This window comes from Nicotiana tomentosiformis, chromosome 2 (assembly GCF_000390325.3).
Source record: "Nicotiana tomentosiformis chromosome 2, ASM39032v3, whole genome shotgun sequence".
NCBI lineage: Eukaryota > Viridiplantae > Streptophyta > Magnoliopsida > Solanales > Solanaceae > Nicotiana > Nicotiana tomentosiformis.
This window is the reverse complement of record NC_090813.1, coordinates 160,110,843-160,130,393: the sequence shown is the minus strand read 5'-3', so window position 1 is coordinate 160,130,393 and position 19,551 is coordinate 160,110,843.

The following is a 19,551-nucleotide window of genomic DNA, read 5'->3' as shown; positions in this document are numbered from 1 at the left end:
ATTTTTTAACAGAGTTTGTTAATGTTAATTAACACGCAAATAGGAAAACGCGTGCGATGTGCGCCTCAAGGACCCAAACCTCGCCTCACCCGGCACCTGGTTAAGAGGTGTTATTACTATGCTTCTTGTAATTTTAAATTTAAGAAAATAATCTTTTTAGATCTATTATTATGTATAAAATATAAATTTTTTACGTGTAAAAGTAAATCTCTTATATATAAAAAAAAAATAGAATTATAAAACTAAAATTAAGTTTATAAAGAGCCAAACTCTATTTTGGAAGGCATGAGGATTTTTGCTCTTTTTTGTTTTTTTGTTTGGATGGTGAAACTTAAAACTGTCATGAACAATGAAATTTTTAGCCAAAAATTCTATGATGTGGAAATAAAGGAAAATAAAGTTTTCACCCTATAGCCAATGAAATGTTGACATGTAAGCAAGTTTTTTTTGTTAGTACATGAGATATTTCCAGAACGCAATAAAGGGTATTTGAAGATACAAGTAATTTTGGACGCATTTGATCGTATCAACTAATTTATTGTTATTGACCACCAATTGGCTATAGCAATCCTATACCAAGAAATGAAAATATAAAGAAAAGATCTCACATTAAGTACATAAGGTGTTTTGATCTTCCTTAATATTATTTCCTTTGATGGAATAAAGATGCAGGGGAAATGTCCTCGCACTATTCATAGACATAATGACATCTAATCATACATGTGTTTCACTATTTCTAAATATTTTCATTGTTTTTGACTTTTTTCCCTTTCACTCACATTGGTAATTTCTTTGATTTGTTCTTCACATTTCTCCCGGTTCGCCCGGTTCATTAAAAGATGGTGTGAAACCAGGGGCAGACCCACGTGGAGTCAACGGGTTCATATGAAGCAAAGAAAATAACAATATATATATATATATATATATATATATATATATATATATATATATATATATATATATATATATATATGATTATGTATATGTATATATGTATGTATATCTTCTCTTTCTCCGAAGATATTTCGTTATAAAATTTATTTTGAACTCATATAGTTCAAGGAAAGTGTCTCAATGTTGAAGTGGGTTTTAATTTTTAGAAGAGTTTTGAGTTCGAAACCAATCAGCACCATGATGTGCATCTACTATTCTTTTTTCCTATATTAAGTTACAACGACACAAGTCATTTTTTTCTCTATTTTTAGACTAGGAAAGCTTTTTTATATATACACAATTAGAGAAAAGGAACTACACCGTTTTACTTCTTTGCCTTAATTAGTTTGTGATTAGATTTTTATTACTAATCTAGAATTATTACTTTTTTTAACAATTTGTGACTTTCAGTAAATAAATTGGATGTCATTCTTATTTAATTAGTTTATGTTGAGCCGTTATAATTCTATTCCATTAACTTTTTTTCTCAAGTTTCCATCAATTTGTGTTTACATATTTTTCTTAGTGACATAAATTGCCTTTTGCCAATTAATCTAAGTTTTAATTTATTTACAAGGAAAGTATCATGAGGTTAATTAAATTTGAGTTTAGTTTAATTCTTGTTTGTGATTCTTTAAGTTTAAATATATTTATTAAATTATTGTTCTAATTTAAATTTTTAATATGATAATCAAATTTAAAAATTTCATTACGAGATTTTAATCTCCAGTATCTTCCAAGTTGCCGCAATCAAGTTCATACTCTCAAATTTCTCCTCTCATGGAAGAAATTTTGAACCAATTAAAATAACAACTCTATTCCTCTAAAAAAACAAAGGCAAAGAGTAGATCTGAATTCTTTAAAGACTGGTCCAAAAGAAAAAATATCCATTAGAGACTATCATCCAAGTGAGTTTGACGAGATTAGAAAAGCATACCTCTGAAAAAGTCCTTACCAATCCCGAAACGATAAATTTCCTCAAAGAAAATAGCTTTAACAATATTTTTTAATTTTTAATATTAATAACAATTTATTTTGTTGAGTTCTTAGTACATTTTTTCTTCACATGTTGAACCCTCTTGGGTCTGCCACTGTGTGAAACTAGTAATGATTTAGGTGATTTGGATGCATGTGTAGAGTCGTATTCAGAATTTAAAGTTCATGGGTTTTTACAATGATCTTAAGTTAATAACTGGATTCATAGTTCAATATTTATACATATTTAATAAAAAGTTTGATACATATATAAGGTGTGGGGCAAAAGCTATTAAATTCACGGGAACCGCATCTTAGCCTTTAGATCTACCAATGTGTATGTTATTGTCTTAAAGACCTTATCGAACATCAATTGGACAGAAAATATGATACGAAGATCATGTATATAATAAAATAGTCACTATGTTCTTACATCAACGATAACTTATGGCTCAGTTGCTAATGTTCGTCTTGTTCTTTAGCTTGGTAAGTCAAGATTGATAGTGCATAGGCTCATGCAGTTGGTATGATGATACGTCATGTTTGTTGACATGGTGACATCGTTATATCTGGCATGTCTGATTTTACCTTGTGTTAGGCAAATGATGATTTAATCTCAACTAGTTTATGAGTGTTTATTTTAAAATCAGATAACAATTGAATTTATAAGTAATTTTAAGGATACGTAGATTAAATTGACACAAGGCGATAAATTAAATTACAATTAGGATAAAGTATGATAAAATAAATTCAAACCATACGAATTAGACGATAACATCCTTGGAAGGAAGGCCCTCCTTGAACAGGATGCACTTCGATCACAGTTGAATAAGAACTTAAAGAGAAATAAGAGTATATTGCTTTTGAATGATTGTTACATGTCTTTTACAAATAATCAGACCCCTTTATATAGTAAGGGAGTCCTACTTTAGGTACAATTCTATAAAAGGTAAAAATCATATGATCTGCTAATTAGCCGATTTCCTATTGATACGTGCCGAGATTCTCGCCGTGATATCCGTTCGGTTAAGGATATTTCGGCCTTCTGTTATCCGATCTAACAATGTTTACTCGAGTTCATTCGGTGTCAGGGTCGGTTTCGGGGTCATGGACTCGATGTCCTTGAAGACGGGCATTCTGACCTCGTGTCCTAGTTCGATGGAACCCGAGGTCAATCTTCAACCGTTCTCGTTTCAATCCCGATATGTCATCCAATAGACGAGACCGATTTCGAATGTATACAGATAGTCCCCTCGTTTTTCAGAGAGTAAACGATGAGAAACGATATGAGTTCCCGATTCTTGTCTCGATACCTCGCGTTAGAAACGACAAAATGAGCGAAACGTCTCGTCAGTCACATCTTGATGGCAATGCTCGTCAGTTGCTGATCGGTCACTCTTGGTTTTGAACCGTCATTTGAAAATTATAAATACTCCCTCCTTCATTCATTCAAACTTTATATCCAATCTTTTCCAATTCTTGTTCTTAAAAAATCTTTGCATTTTCTAGTACTTGTACCCAGATTTCTTGAGAGCTTTGTAAGAATTCCCGCTCTGTATGAACCATTAAGTGTGCCCTTTTAACTCCCTCTTCTTCATCTTTATCCAAAAGAAAAAATGACGAAGACTTCTAAGACAGTCCCTCAAAAAGAAATCGATTCTTCTTCCCGGCTGGCGGGGAACCAGCGGCGGAACCTCCTATGGATGCTTTTATTCATGGCGGGTGCTCGGTGACTGCCAACTTCAAGGTTGACAAACCTTCACCGGTCCCGGGCCAGAGTGAAAAGGTATCGAGATATATCTGCTCGATCACCGAGGATATACTCCCTATGGTCATAAAGGACTACAACTGGGTCGGAAAAGACGTGGTGATTCCCGGGCTCGAAGAAGACATCACTACCCACGTTAAGGGATACTTAAGTATTTACACTTATCCCTTTACATTGGGCCTATTGGACCTGGTGATCATCTAGTTCTGCAAAAGGTACGAGGCGTGCCTTGGTTAGATCCACCCCTCATTCTAGAGGATAGTCATTCTCCTCCGATTCTTGGTGAGTAAGATTGATAGATGCCCATTCACCGTTGATCATTTGATGCACCTCTATAGTACCTGATTCTTCCGGGGGACTAATCAAACTTGCGCGTCGGGCCACCAAAGCCCTATTCTCAAGTATCGATGAAGATCGAGACCGAGGTTGGCTAGGCCGATTTGTCCGAGTGTGGACCTCAGACCTGATCCCGGCCGAGGACATACCGTTCCCCGAAGAGTGGAACACAAAACGTAAGTAAAGTTCTTCTTTTCCTAGAATTTAATATTTTTTCTCCCTTTTTCCCTTTTCTCACCGATGTTTGGTGGCGATGCAACTGTTGCTCGGGTTCCAGATGCAGTTCCTTGACTCAAGGAGTGGGTCGAGGACATCGAATCTAAGAAACCGTACTCCGAGTGCGCATGGTGCGAACTTTCGAAGGGCCGGTGGGAGGCCCGTTCTCACGGTGAGATTCCTTCTTAGAGTGGACAACAGTTGGGCTTCTTCTGTGCTGCCTTACTCATTTCTTTTTTCTTTGTAGGCCTTGGGAAGGATGTTGCAACGAGGCCTCCATCCGGCAACGAGGATAGCCCCACCGAGTCCCCTGCTCTGAGGCAGGGCGAGGAGAAGAAGAGGAGAAGGCCTCCGAGTTCTCCAAACTCGGAGAAGAAAAAACTGAAAAGGAGGCTGGTGCGCAAATCCAAGGAAAATACGAGCGCTCGAGAGCTCCCATCGGACTCAGTACACCGGCTGAGGGATGAGTCCGAAGAAGAAGAAACTTCCGAACCGGTGGCCCGCGTGTTATGCAACATCGTATTGCCTCAAACCGGGGGGGCTGTTGAGGAGGCAGTGGCCGAGGCCTCCGAACCAGAGAGGGGCGAGGCCGTTTTACCCCAAGTCAGGGAGGCCGACCAAGACATTGCAGTTGGTGCTTCTCAGGCAGAGGATAATGCCCCGAAGGATTCACTCGGGGTGATAGACCTTTCCGAGTCACCCTTATTTACCGACTCTATGATTCACGATGCCCAAACGTTAAAAGGACGCCCAACTGAGGGGCCCCAAGGGGTGGCATACCCCTTTAACCACTTCTTTGATGGTTTAGATTATTCCGCCTCGGAGGACGTCACCGGGCTGGGTGACTTACTGATACCAAAGAAGAGTATGTCTTTGAGAACCAGCGGGCCTTCCTCAAGTCCGAAGCTAGTGAACCGGTTCCCCAGCTCCGAGTGCAGATCCTAGTCGGAAAAGGTCAATCATTATGTCTATTCCGGAGGATGCCCGGGTCCTCTCCGCCCCCGTGGGGGTTATAAGTTATCTTCAGTGCCTGGTGACCGAAGAGGATCAAGCGAAGATGAATGAGGTAGAAGCGCCCTACCTGTTCAACGAAGCCCAACAGGCGTTAAACCGGGTAACTTCGAATGCCTCTTGACGCCTTTTTATTATGTACTTAGATTAAGCCGTAAATAATCGTAACCCTTTCCTTTTTTGTTTTTAGGCCTCGGTGCTCCATCACGAGACTTTTCTCTGATACCAAGAAGAATTAAACCACCACGAGGCCGAGACCCGAGATCTCATCGAGAAGAGAGATGCTTACAAGTTTCTTAGTGAGCAACGTGAGAGGGAGGTCAAGAAACTCCAAGCTGAGCTGGAGGCAGCCCAGAAGGAGCATGCTAACCTGGTCAAGCAGGTAAGAATAGTCTTTGAGGTTAGTGACGATGAGTCAGATACAATGGCTGATGGTCCGAACCCGCAGGTCCAACAGAAGCTTGACCAGATCAGACAGCTTCGGGAAGAGGTAGATGCGGTAAAGGCCGAGGCAGAATAATGGAAAAAGAACATGGACCGCCTGGCCTCAGAAAAAGGAGATCACCCGAGCACAACTAGCTTCGGCCGAGGTTCAGCTTCGGTCTTTAAAGGAGAAGTCCACGATGCAGGCCAAGAAGATCGAGGAGCTCCAGTCCCAGCTGAATTTGGCCGTCTCTGATCCGGAAAATCTAGCCAAGGATCTCGAAACGGTCAAGTCGGAGGCCAAAGTAATTAAAGTTGATGCCGAGGAAATGGTGGCCATTTATAACGATGGTGCAGAGGTGGATCAGGTTCGAGCAAAGGACATCATTGAGCATGCTAAGTGGCAATCTCGAAGGGAGGCCCTTGAGGAAATTCATGCTCGGGGCTTTGACTTATCAGCTGAGATCGAGAGTGCCAAAAAGCTCGAAGCCGAGGCCAAAAAACTGGCCTATCCCGAAGACGACAAGGAGTCTGAAGATTTGGGCGAGTCCGAGGGTGGCAGAGATCCCGAAGGTGATGATGTTGCCCCCGACGAAGACTAGGACACTTAGGCCTTTAGATGTTTTTGTTTTTTGTATTTTTATTGAGGTCGTTTGGCCTTTGTAAAAATTTTCATTAGGCTGTTTAGCCCTTGTAAAAAGAATTTTTGATTATGAATATAAGGCTTTTTCCCTTCAACAGCTTTCGATTTTCCTCTTTGCCTTATTTGCAAAGATCTAAATGCTTTTGCATGAAATAGTTGGGTTTTGTTGAGAGATTCGAAGAAACCTTGCCTTCAACTTTATTTTATTTGAGGGGTTCGGTGTGACCAAACGTTTTTTTCCACAAAGTACTTAGACTTTTTTAAGTCATAGTCTATCGCGGGTAGTCTTTAGAACCGGTTAAGAAATTTTAAGGCCTTGTTATTTTTGTTACGGGCCTCGGACGTCTCCGAGCCGTGTTTATATGGTCGTAACCTTTATAGTTTGGGTGTTGTCCTGTGTTAATGTTATTATCCCGAGTTATCCGGGCTTGCCTAAGATGACAGTCCCCGAGTGGGGGTGGCCTTAGCCTTTAAAATTCGGGCATAACCTAATAGGACTTATGCCCTCAAGCTCTGATAACGTGGACCATCCGAGTTTGGTTTTGGACAACAGTCCTCGGGTGGGAGTGATCGTTTGAACTCGGACTAGAGCGGCCCTTGGGCTCGATACCTTTAGGAGATCGGAAGTAAGGAATTTCTTTAAGAAATGCAAGAAAAACTTAAAAAGACAACGATACTTATCCGCAAGGAAGAAACTTCTTTTTATTCTTGTGCGCCATAATTACACATGTGTACAAGCTTTGTATCAGGGCTCGAGCAATCTATGCGGGCACGGTTCATTTGATATTTTTGCCCTTACAATAAATCCTATCGATCTAGACCCTTCGGTTACGAAGTTTCTTCCCTTGCTAAAGTCGATATCTAAGGTTAATGTCCCCCAGTTGTGATGACCCAAAAGGTCATCTTTAAATTTGATAATTAATTCTGTGTTCTAAGACCTCGAAAAATACTATTTATCACTCCTCAACTTGCGTGCGTAGTCTATATAACTTTTCGAAAAGTTTTTATATGAAAAATTGATTAAAATGTGAAATAAAGCCTTAAAACTTAACTGAGTTGACTTTGGTCAACATTTTGAACAAACAAACTCGGATCAGTATTTTGACAGTTCCTGTAGGTTTGTATCATGATTTGGGACTTGGGTGTATGCCTAGAATTTAATTTAGAGGTCCCTATCTCAAGTTAGGACCATTTAACGGAAACTAGAAATCTGGTTGCGAAGCGAGGTAAGTATCGTGGTTAACCTTGACTTGAGGGAATAGAACCCTTAAATTATTTATTATGTGAAATGCATATGAACGACGTATATGCGAGGTGACGAGTGTCTATACGTCGTCAAATTAATTATTTGCATAATTACTTGAAAAATCATAAATCGTTTTAAATCATGAATTAATTGTTATATTTATTGTTTCTCTCATGTTCTTTGCTCAATATCATGCCTTGAATCTATGCTATAATTGCTACATGCTTATTTAATTTATGTGACTTAATTGCCACTTGATATTTAGCATACTAATTATTAAAATGCCTATTACATCCTTAATTTCCATAATTAATTGTTACTTGTCATCACTTATTTCTAATAAATTATAATTATTGTATGCTTGTTGTCTTATAATTCCATATTAATTTTTTCATTTATTGGAGTAATTTCTTTTATAAGAATTGGTAAATCATATTATTGGAGGAGCGGGTTGCACGCTGCAACGGAAATGAAAGTAAAAATATATATTGGGGGATCAGATTGCACGATAACAGACTTATTTAAAAGTCTATATTGGGGGATCGGGTTGCACGCCGCAACAGAGTTAATTAAAATGAATATATTGGAGGAGCGGGTTGCACGCCGCACCAGAAGTGAATATGAATATATTGTGGGAGCGGGTTGCAGGCTGTAACGGAAATTGATTGAAATGATAATTAGTTATGACTGTTGAGTTGGCTTCAACTATTAAAATGAGTTACTTGATTTATTTATATTATTGTGGTTATTACTATTATTGCGTACAGGTTAATCTAAGTGACCTACCTTAGCCTCGTCACTACTTCGTCGAGGTTAGGCTCGGCACTTACTAGTACATGGGGTCGGTTGTACTGATACTACAATCTACACTTCTTGTGCAGATTTCGGAGTTGGCCTCAGCGGCGTACCATAGACTTACTCGGATTTCAGCTACTCAAAGGAGACTTGAAGTATAACTGTACAACGTCCGCAATTCTGAAGTCTCCGTCTACCTTATTTTAGCTGTGTGTTTGCTTTCAGACAACTTTATTTTATTCATACCTTTATTTGTATTATTCTAGAAACTCATACACTTGTGACTCTAGCTCTGGGATGGTATTTGGACATTGCTATTATTATGGATTATTCACTATATTTCAGACTTTACTTCCACATTTGTTTCTTTGTTATTAATTAATTTAAAATTGTTTTAAAATGGCTAATATTATTCTAACATTGGCTTGCGTAGAAAGTGAAATGTTAGGCGCCATCATGGTCCCGAAGGTAGGAATTTCAGGTGAGTTATATTCTAATTGCTCGGTAGTTGTTCGTCGTTCATCGTTCCGAGATTATAAGACCCCTTTCCGATGATTTTGATTATATGGTATGGCCCTTACCAGTTCGGCCCCAAGTTTCCCTCGTTCGGGTTTCGTGTGTTCAGCATGACCTTCCTTAATACTAAGTCCCCAATATTGAAGTATCGAAGGTTGGCCCTTCTGTTGTAATATCTCTCGATCCGTTGCTTTTGGACAACCAACCTAGTAGGCATGAATCTCTATTAGTACTATAGTACAAATTTAATTTTCACAAGGGAGAATTTAAACACAAGAATTTTTATCACAAGGATCTCGTCCTTATATAACTTCCACCGCAGCTTATAGCCCGGTTTAAACATATCAATTTATTTTAAAATACGAGGACCTCAGCCTTAGTTCTGAATCACAAGTAATATGCACATCTTGCCAATCGAAACTTTCCATTTTCTCCTTTTAAATAACTTTCGTTAAACAAAATCACAACACATAATGAACCCCACACCGGTAGGGCATATAATTCACAATTTGTAAATAAATTATCCGAAAATACATCAAAACATACTAAAATAAGTACCAGAAAGGCACCTTTAGCCTCACAGATCTTATTAGAGTCCATCATGGAATAATAGGTGTAGTTATCTCCATAAAACCTCCCAACAGAAGTAAACACATAAGTAGATTATAGAATTACGAAGCTCACTCATAAGTGGAGCACAATAGGAGGACTCGTCTTGATACTCAGAACCGAATCAAGTTAAGGAAATTATTCCTTTATTTTAAATCGAGGTCGTACCTATAACGACACCATCTGATGTAACGACCTCCACCATACCATAAAATAAATATAACAACGGCTGGGTCTCCACCTCTAGGACGCCTTCTACCCGCCTGTCCTCCACCCAACTGATCGTGTGGGTGGTGTAGTAACTGCAATGGGGCACGTAGCCTGAGTGCTTTGATGAAATATGCCTCTCCCAAGTTTGGGACAATTTTTTCATGATGTGCCTAGTATCGCCGTATTTATAACAACCCCTTTGCGGGTTTGGCTGCTCATATTGAGTCTGTGCCAGATAACTGGAATAACCATTGTAGGAAACTCATATCAGTGGTGCATTAAAAGAACTTACTGGAGTACCTCGATTAATCAGATGTCCGAACTGGGATGGCCGACTACCCGAGCCCCAGCCATAATGATTTATACTCGTAGAGTAGAATCCACTGAATGCCCCAGAACCTCGAGACGTCTTGGTCTCCTTAGTTTCTCTTTTTTTTCCTCACCCCGAACACGTTCTAGTATCTTGGCAATTTCTACCACTAGTGGAAATGAAGTATCAGTCTATAGCTCCCGAGTCATACAAAATTTACGATCATAATTAAGTCGTTTAATGAGTCTGTGGACTCGCTCTCTGGTTGTAGGAAGCAAAGTAGGAATATGACGGGCTAACTTATTGAACCTGATGGCATATTACGACACCATCATGATGACCTGACGCAATCGTTCAAACCCTATGTGCCATGCATTACGGAGAGTCCGGGAAACAAACTCTTTCAAAAGTATTTCTGAGAACCGAGCCAAGTGGGCGGTGTTGTATTGGCTGGTATGCCCTCTTCATAGGCTTGCCACAGACACCTTGGGAGAATTATCTCTCCCAAGGCCAATTTCTTCTTTTGTTATGCTGACTCAACACTGTTGAGCTGACCCATTTCTTAACATACTCTTCGATTCTTCTTTGGGGTAAACTTTACCCCTATTTATATACAATAATCACAAAAGTAGAGATCCATACAGAATATTCTTAGTCCAGAATCTCGTCAACCACTGTACTTCCTCCGAAGCACCCCAAAATCCGCAACCCTGATGTCCACGCTGAGTAGACCTTCTGTAAATTTAATGTTGTTTCTCTAACTCCTTTGGTACTGAAGTATAAGATTATTATGGAGGCGGAAATACCGCAAGTCCCAACCTTATCCTCTACAAAATCTCAGGCCTTAAACACATGTTAATTTGGGGAGAACCTTTCAGTATCACATATATACATTTCAGGCCAAAACTGATATAACACATGACTCGCAATCCATTCATTGATAGTGGACTCCCCCACTAGGCGCGAAGTCATAGTTCACCACGTTCGATGGTCCAAAATATTAACCTTCACAACTCGTATAAATCAACTAGATGCCAAGGTACGTTGCACCCCCCACATTATTCACTGGGTGATCTCTTTATACGTCCGCATCTTCAGTCGGAATCACACATTGAGGCAATGTTTGAGCATCTCTGGCTCCCTCGTAGTTCATCTGCGGCATCACGAACCATCGACGCACAACTGATACCGAGTGCGCAATGTCATACACGAGAAGATACAAAGGAATGTGAGATATAGGTTTCAAGCAAAATCAATACCGCACGATAAGGAATGAAAGAGGTGATATTGTTCCTAAACTTCATAGCCTCTGAGAGATAAGTACAGACGTCTCCGTACCGATCCTTCAGACTCTACTAAGCTTGCTCGTGACTTGTGAGACCTATGTAACCTAGTGCTCTGATACCAACTGTCACGACCTAAAATTTTCCACCGACGGGACCGTGATGGCGCCTAACATTTCACTTGCTAGGTAAGCCAACGTTAGAGAATCATTAAACCAATTCCTTATTTCTATTCAGTGATTAACAATAATTAACTAAGATAAGATATAATAAGTGCGGAATATCATAAAACTGTATTAATTACTACCACCCGGATCTGGAGTCACAATTCACGAGCATTCTAGAATTTACTACAAGTAATAATCTGAAAGAAATACAACTGTCTAAATGAAAAAAACAGTAGAACAGAAAAGATAGGCGGGGGATTTAAGGTCTGTGAATGCCGACAGATCTACCTTGAGTCTCCGGACAGCGGACCAATAGCAAAATCTCGATCAAACTGAACTGGTATCAAAGTCTACACAGAAAGTGCAAAGTGCAGCATCAGTACAACCGACTCCATGTACTGGTAAGTGTCGAGCCTAACCTCGGCGAAGTAGTGACGAGGCTAGGACAAGACACCCACATATAACTTGAACAGTATAATCATGCTAGTGGCAACAACAGTAAATAAAGAAATAATGCAGAAATAATGGGAAGGGAACATACAGTGGAGAAATACAACATAAAGAGTGAGAATAATGAAAAGATAGAATTAAACCGAAAATCTTTAAACGAATTGAGCAATTAAAACAGCAAGGAAAACTGCACGACATCACCCTTCGTGCCTTAACTCTCAACCTCACCAAATAAATAATTAGAACGGCACGGCATCACCCTTCGTGCATTAAACCTCTCATAATATACACGACATCACCCTTCGTGCTTTAAACCTCTCATAATATACACGACATCACCCTTCGTGCTTTACACTCTTCCTCACAATTCACAGAATCAATAACAACGGATAGAGAGAAGTTTCACAAAGAAATCAATATTTCATCAATGATTACTTTCACAATTTAACATCTCAACCTCGAATCAATATTCACAATTTTATAAACCTTGGTGGAACTGGATACAAGTCTATCAACATTTCAACAACAACAATAAGCATGGATAACAAGATTTAAGACTACAAATTTGCAAGAATGGAATTTCACTCGCATGCTATGACTCGACCACAACGCATAGATGCTCGTCATCTCAACTATACATCGTATTCAACAACAAAACACGTAGCAATTACTCACATAATACCTATTCCCTTAAGCCAAAGTTAGACACAACACTTACCTCAATTTCGCAAGCCACTCACTCAAGTACCGCTTTCCCTTTAGAATTCACCTCCAACTCACTCGTATCTAATCATAATTAGTTTAATATCATCAATTGTCGCTAAAGGAATCAACTTTAGTGCATAATTACAGTTTTCCCAACAAAAATAAAAAATTGACCCTGGGTCCGCTTGGTCAAAACCCGAGGTTCGGACCAAAATCCATTTACCCATTCACCCCCGAGCCCGAATATGTAATTAGTTTTGGAATCCGACCTTAAATTGGGGTCTAAATCCTCAAATTTCCGAAATTCCTAAGTTCTACCCAAAAATCCTAATTTCACCATAACAATTCTAGATTCTAGGTTGAAATCTTATTATAAGATGTAAAAGATTGAAAGAAAAGAGTTAGGAATCACTTACCTATGATTTGGGGAAGATTTGGTCTTTGGAAAATCGCCTCTTAAGGTTTAGGGTTTGAAAAATTGAAGAATGAAATGAAAAATCCCGTCTAAGTCCAAAGTTATCAGCTGCGAACGTCGCATTTGCGACATGAGCTTCGCAATTGCGAAGCTCGCAAATGCGAAGGGGTCATCGCAAATGCGAGATCCTTCACATTTCCTCTGCCTTCGCATTTGCGAAGAATATATCGCAATTGCGACAATTGGCCCATCGCATTTGCAGGAAGAAATTCGCATTTGTGAACATACCCTTCCCCAGACCCCCATCGCAATTGCAAAGAAAATCTCGCAATTGCGAGAACATGCTGGCCCGAGCCTTCTTCGCAATTGCGATAGATACCTCGCAATTGTTAGGCCTGCTTATTTCGCATTTGCGAAGCCTTATCTCGGAATTGCGAGATCAGAGGCCTGCAACAGGTTCAGTTATACCAGCAAAAGTTTCTAAGTTCAAAACATCCCGTAGCCTACCCGAAACTCACCCGAGCCCTCGGGGCTCCAAACCAAACATGCACACAAGTCTAAAAACATCATACAAACTTGCTCGCGTGGTCAAATCGCCAAAATAACACCTAGAACTACGAATTTAGCACCAAATCAAATGAGATTCTCAAGAACACTTTAAAATTCATATCTTCTCAACTGGACGTCCGAATCACGTCAAATCAACTCTGTTTCTCACCAAATTTCACAGACAAGTTTTAAATATCATAATGAACCTGTACCGGGCTCCGGAACCAAAATACAGACCCGATACTAACAATGCCAAATATCAATCAATTCTTAAAAACAAATAATTTCCACACTTTTATGTTTCATAAAAAATTCATAACTCAAGCTAGGGACCTCCGAATTCAATTCCGGACATACGCCCAGGTCCCATAATTCAATACGGACCTATCGGGATCGTCAAAGCATGGATACGGGTCCGTCTACCAAAAATGTTGACCGAAGTCAACAAAAATTAACTTTTAAAGAAAAGATTCTTATTTTTATTAGTTTCAACATAAAAGCTTTTCGAAAACCTGCTCGGACTGCACACGTAAATCGAGGAGGGTAAAAATGAGATTTGTAAGATTTAAGAGCTCAGATTCGAGTTCTAAAACATAAGATGACCTTTTGGGGTCATCACATTCTCCACCTCTAAAACAATCGTTCATCCTCGAACGGATATAGAAAAGTACCTAAGCTGGTGAAAAGGTGGGAATATCTACTCCGCATATCGGACTCGGACTCGGACTCCCAAGTAGCTGCCTCAATAGGCTGACCTCTCCACTACACTTGAACTGAAGGGTAACTCTTTGATCTCAACTGGCGAACTTACCGGGCTAGAATTGCCACCAGCTCCTCCTCGTAAGTCAAATCCTTGTCCAAGTGGACAAACCTGAAATCTAACACATGGGATGGATCACCATGATATTTCCAGAGCATAGACACATGCATCACCGCTGATAAACTAGGTGGTAATGCAAGCATGTAGGCTACTTCACATACCCTTTCAAGAATTTCAAAGGGTCCGATATACCTAGGGCTAAACTTGCCCTTCTTTCCGAACCTTATTACACCTTTCCTAGGTGAAATCCGGAGCAATATTCTTTCTCCAACCATGAATGCAATATCACGAGCTGTACGGTCGGCATAACTCTTTTGCCTAGACTGAGCTGTGCTAAGTCGATCCTAAATAATCTTGACCTTATCCAAGGCATCCTGTACTAAATCGGTACCCAACAATTGAGCCTCTCCCGGTTCAAACCAACCAACTGGCGATCGGCATCGGCTTTCGTATAATGCCTCATATGGAGCCATTTGAATGCTCGACTGGTAGCTATTATTATAAGCAAACTTTGCAAGTGGCAAGAAATGATCCCAAGAACCTCCAAAGTACATAACACAAGCGCGAAGCATATCTTCCAATATCTGAATAGTGCACTCTAACTGTCTGTCTGTTTGTGGATGAAATGTTGTACTCAACTCCACCCGCGTGCCTAACTCACGCTGCACAGCCCTCCAGAAGTGTGAGGTAAACTGCGTACCTCGATCTGAAATAATAGACACCGGCACACCGTGAAGGTGGACAATCTCACGAATGTCAATTTTAGCTGACCTTTCTGAAGAATAGGTAACTGCCACTGGAATGAAATGTGCTGATTTGGTTAACCTGTCCACAATGACCCAAACTGCATCAAATTTTCTCCGAGTCCGTAGGAGTCCAACAACAAAATCCATAGTGATACACTCCTATTTCCATTCAGGAATTTCTAACTTCTGAAGCAAACCACCAGGTCTCTCATGCTCGTCCTTAACTTGCTGACAATTCAGACACCGAGCTACATATGCAACTATATCCTTTTTCATTCTCCTCCACCAATAATGTTGCCTCAGATTTTGATACATTTTGGCGGTACCTGGATGAATAGAATACCTGAAACAGTGTGCCTCTTCAAGAATTAATTCAGAAGCCCATCCACATTAGGCACACAAAGACGACCCTACATTCGCAGAACTCCATCTTCCCCCATAGCAACCTGTTTGGCATCACCGCGCCGCACCGTATCCTTAAGGACAAGTAAATAAGGATCATCATACTGCCTCTCTCTGATGCGCTCATATAAAGAAGACCGAGCGACTGTGCAAGCTAGAACCCGACTGGGTTCTAAAACATCTAACCTCACGAACTGATTAGCCAAAGTCTGAACATCTGCAGCTAATGGCCTCTCACCAACCGGAATATATGCAAGACTGCCCATACTCACAGCCTTTCTACTCAAAGCATCGGTCACCACATTGGCCTTTCCGGGGTGATATAAAATGGTGATATCATAGTCTTTCAACAACTCCAACCATCTTCTCTTCCTCGAATTAAGATCCTTTTGTTTGAACAGATACTGAAGCCTATGATGATCAGTAAATACCTCACACGATACACCGTAGAGGTAATGCCTCCAAATCTTTAGCGCATGAACAATGGCTACCAATTCTAAGTCATGAACAGGATAATTCTTCTCGTGAACTTTCAATTGCCGCGACGCATATGCAATTACCTTGCCATCTTGCACTAATACTGCACCAAGCCCAATGTGAGAGGTGTCACAATATACCGTATACGATCCTGAACCTGTGGGTAATACCAACACTAGCGTTGTAGTCAAAGCGGTCTTGAGCTTCTGAAAGCTCAACTTACACTCGTCTGACCATCTAAATGGGGCACCCTTCTGGGTCAATCTAGTCTTAATAGTTGTTCATAATCAATTACAGAATCATCAATTAACTTCATGTTAACAAAAATCTCATTTCAAAACTTCACAATACTAATAACGAGATGCGAGGCATGAAGACCTCATAATTATTTACCTGAATTAATGAGTCACATTTAACGCCACCTGGGCGGGCACCTACCTCGTAGGTTACAACTCAATATTACAATATGAATTTGGCAAGTATGCACAAAGAATTTCATACAAAAACTTTTCAAATAAGCCTGGCAGTCATGACTCCCTATTAGTACTATAGTACAAATTTAATTTTCACAAGGGAGAATTTAAACACAAGAATTTTTATCACAAGGATCTCGTCCTTATATAACTTCCACCGCAGCTCATAGCCAGGTTTAAGCATATCAATTTATTTTAAAATACGAGGACCTCGGCCTTAGTTCTGAATCATAAGTAATATGCACATCTTGCCAATCGAAACTTTACATTTTCTCCTTTTAAATAACTTTCGTTAAATAAAATCACAACACATAATGAACCTCACACCGGTAGGGCATATAATTCTCAATTTGTAAATAAATTATCCGGAAATACATCAAAACATACTGAAATAAGTACCAGAAAGGCACCTTTAGCCTCACAGATCTTATTAGAGTCCATCATGGAATGATAGGTGTAGTTATCTCCATAAAACCTCCCAACAGAAGTAAACACATAAGTAGATTATAGAATTACGAAGCTCACTCATAAGTGGAGCATAAAAGGAGGACTCGTCTTGATACTCAAAACTGAATCAAGTTAAGGAAATTATTCCTTTATTTTAAATCGAGTCCGTACCTATAACGACACCATCTGATGTAACGACCTCCACCATACCATAAAACAAATATAACAACGGCTGGGTCTCCACCTCTAGGACGCATTCTACCCGCCTGTCGTCCACCCTTAACTGATCGTGTGGGTGGTGTAGTAACTGCAATGAGGCACGTAGCCTGAGTGCTTTGATGAAATATGCCTCTCCCAAGTTTGGGACAATTTTCTCATGATGTGCCCAGTATCGCCGTATTCATAACAACCCCTTTGCGGGTTTGGCTGCTCATATTGAGTCTGTGCCAGATAACTGGAATAAACATTGTAGGAAACTCATATCAGTGGTGTATTAAAAGAACTTACTGGAGCACCTCGATTAATCCGATGTGTGAACTGGGATGGCCGACTACCCGAGCCCCTGCCATAATGATTTATACTCGTAGAGTACAATCCACTGAATCCCCCAGAACCTCGAGACGTCTTGGTCTCCTTAGTTTCTTTTTTTTATTTCCTCACACCGAACACATTCTAATATCTTGGCAATTTCTACCACTAGTTGAAATGAAGTATCAGTCTGTATCTCCCGAGTTATACAAAATTTTACGATCATAATTAAGTCGTTTAATAAGTCTGTGGACTCGCTCTCTGGTTGTCAGAAGCAAAGTAGGAATATGACGGGCTAACTTATTGAACCTAATGGCATATTATGACACCGTCATGATGACCTGACGCAATCGTTCAAACCCTACGCACCATGCATTACGGAGAGTCCGGGAAACAAACTCTTTCAAAAGTATTTCTGAGAACCGAGCTAAGTGGGCGGTGTTGTATTGGCTGGTCTACCCTCTTCATAGGCTTGCCACATACACCTGTGGAGAATTATCTCTCCCAAAGCCAATTTCTTCTTTTGTTATGCTGACTCAACACTGTTGAGCTGACCCATTTCTTAACATACTCTTCGATTCTTCTTTGGGGTAAACTTTACCCCTATTTATATACAATGATCACAAAAGTAGAGCTCTATACAGACAATTCTTAGTCCAGAATCTCGTCAACCATTGTACTTCCTTCGAAGCACCCCAAAATCTGCAACCGTGACGTCCACGCTGAGTAGACCTTCTGTAAATTTAATGTTATTTCTCTAACTCCTTTGGTACTGAAGTATAAGATTATTACGGAGGCGGACATACCGCAAGTCCCAACCTTATCCTCTACAAAATCTCAGGCCTTAAACACATGTAAATTTTGGGCGAACCTTTCAGTACCACATATATAGATTTCAGGCCAAAACGGATATAACACATGACTCGCAATCCAATCATTGATAGTGGACTCCCCTACTCGGCGCGAAGTCATAGTTACCACGTCCGATGGTCCAAAATATTAACCTTTACAACTCGTATAAATCAACCAGATGCCAAGGTATGTTGCACCCCCCACATTATTCACTGGGTGATCTCTTTATACGTCCGCATCTTCAGTCGGAATCACACGTTGAGGTAATTTTTGAGCATCTCTGCTCCCTCGTAGTTCATCTGCGGTATCACGAACCGTCGACGCACAACTGATACCGAGTGCGCAATGTCATACACGAGTAGATACAAAAGAATGTGAGATATAGGTTTCAAGCAAAATCAATGCCGCATGATAAGGAATGAAAGAGGTGATATTGTTCCTAAACTTCATAGCCTCTGAGAGATAAGTACAGACGTCTCCTTACCGATCCTTCAGACTTTACTAAGCTTGTTCGTGACTCGTGAGACCTATGTAACCTAGTGCTCTGATAACAACTATCACGACCCGAAATTTTCCACCGACGGGACCGTGATGGCGCCTAACATTTCACTTTCTAGGCAAGCCAACGTTAGAGAATCATTAAACTAATTCCTTATTTCCATTCAGCAATTAACAATAATTAACTAAGATGAGATATAATAAGTGCGAAATATCATAAAACTGTATTAATTACTATCACATGTATCTGGAGTCACAATTCACGAGCGTTCTAGAATTTACTACAAGTAATAATTTGAAAGAAATACAACTGTCTGAATGAAAGAAACAGTAGAACAAAAGATAGGCGGGGACTTCAAGGTATTTGAACGCCGACAGATCTACCTTAAGTCTCCGGATAGCTGACCAATAGAAAAATCTTAATCAACCGAACCAGTATCAAAGTCTGCACAAAAAGTGCAGAGTGCAACATCAATACAACCGACCTCATGTACTGGTAAGTGTCGAGCCTAACCTCGGCAAAGTAGTGATGAGGCTAGGACAAGACACCCACATATAACCTGAACAGTATTAATCATGCTAGTGGCAACAACAGTAAATAAAGAAATAACGCAGAAATAATGGGAAGGGAACATACAGTGGAGGAATACAACATAAAGAGTGAGAATAATGAAAAGACAGAATTAAATCGAAAATCTTTAAACGAATTGAGCAATTAAAACAGCAAGGAAAACTGCACGACATCACC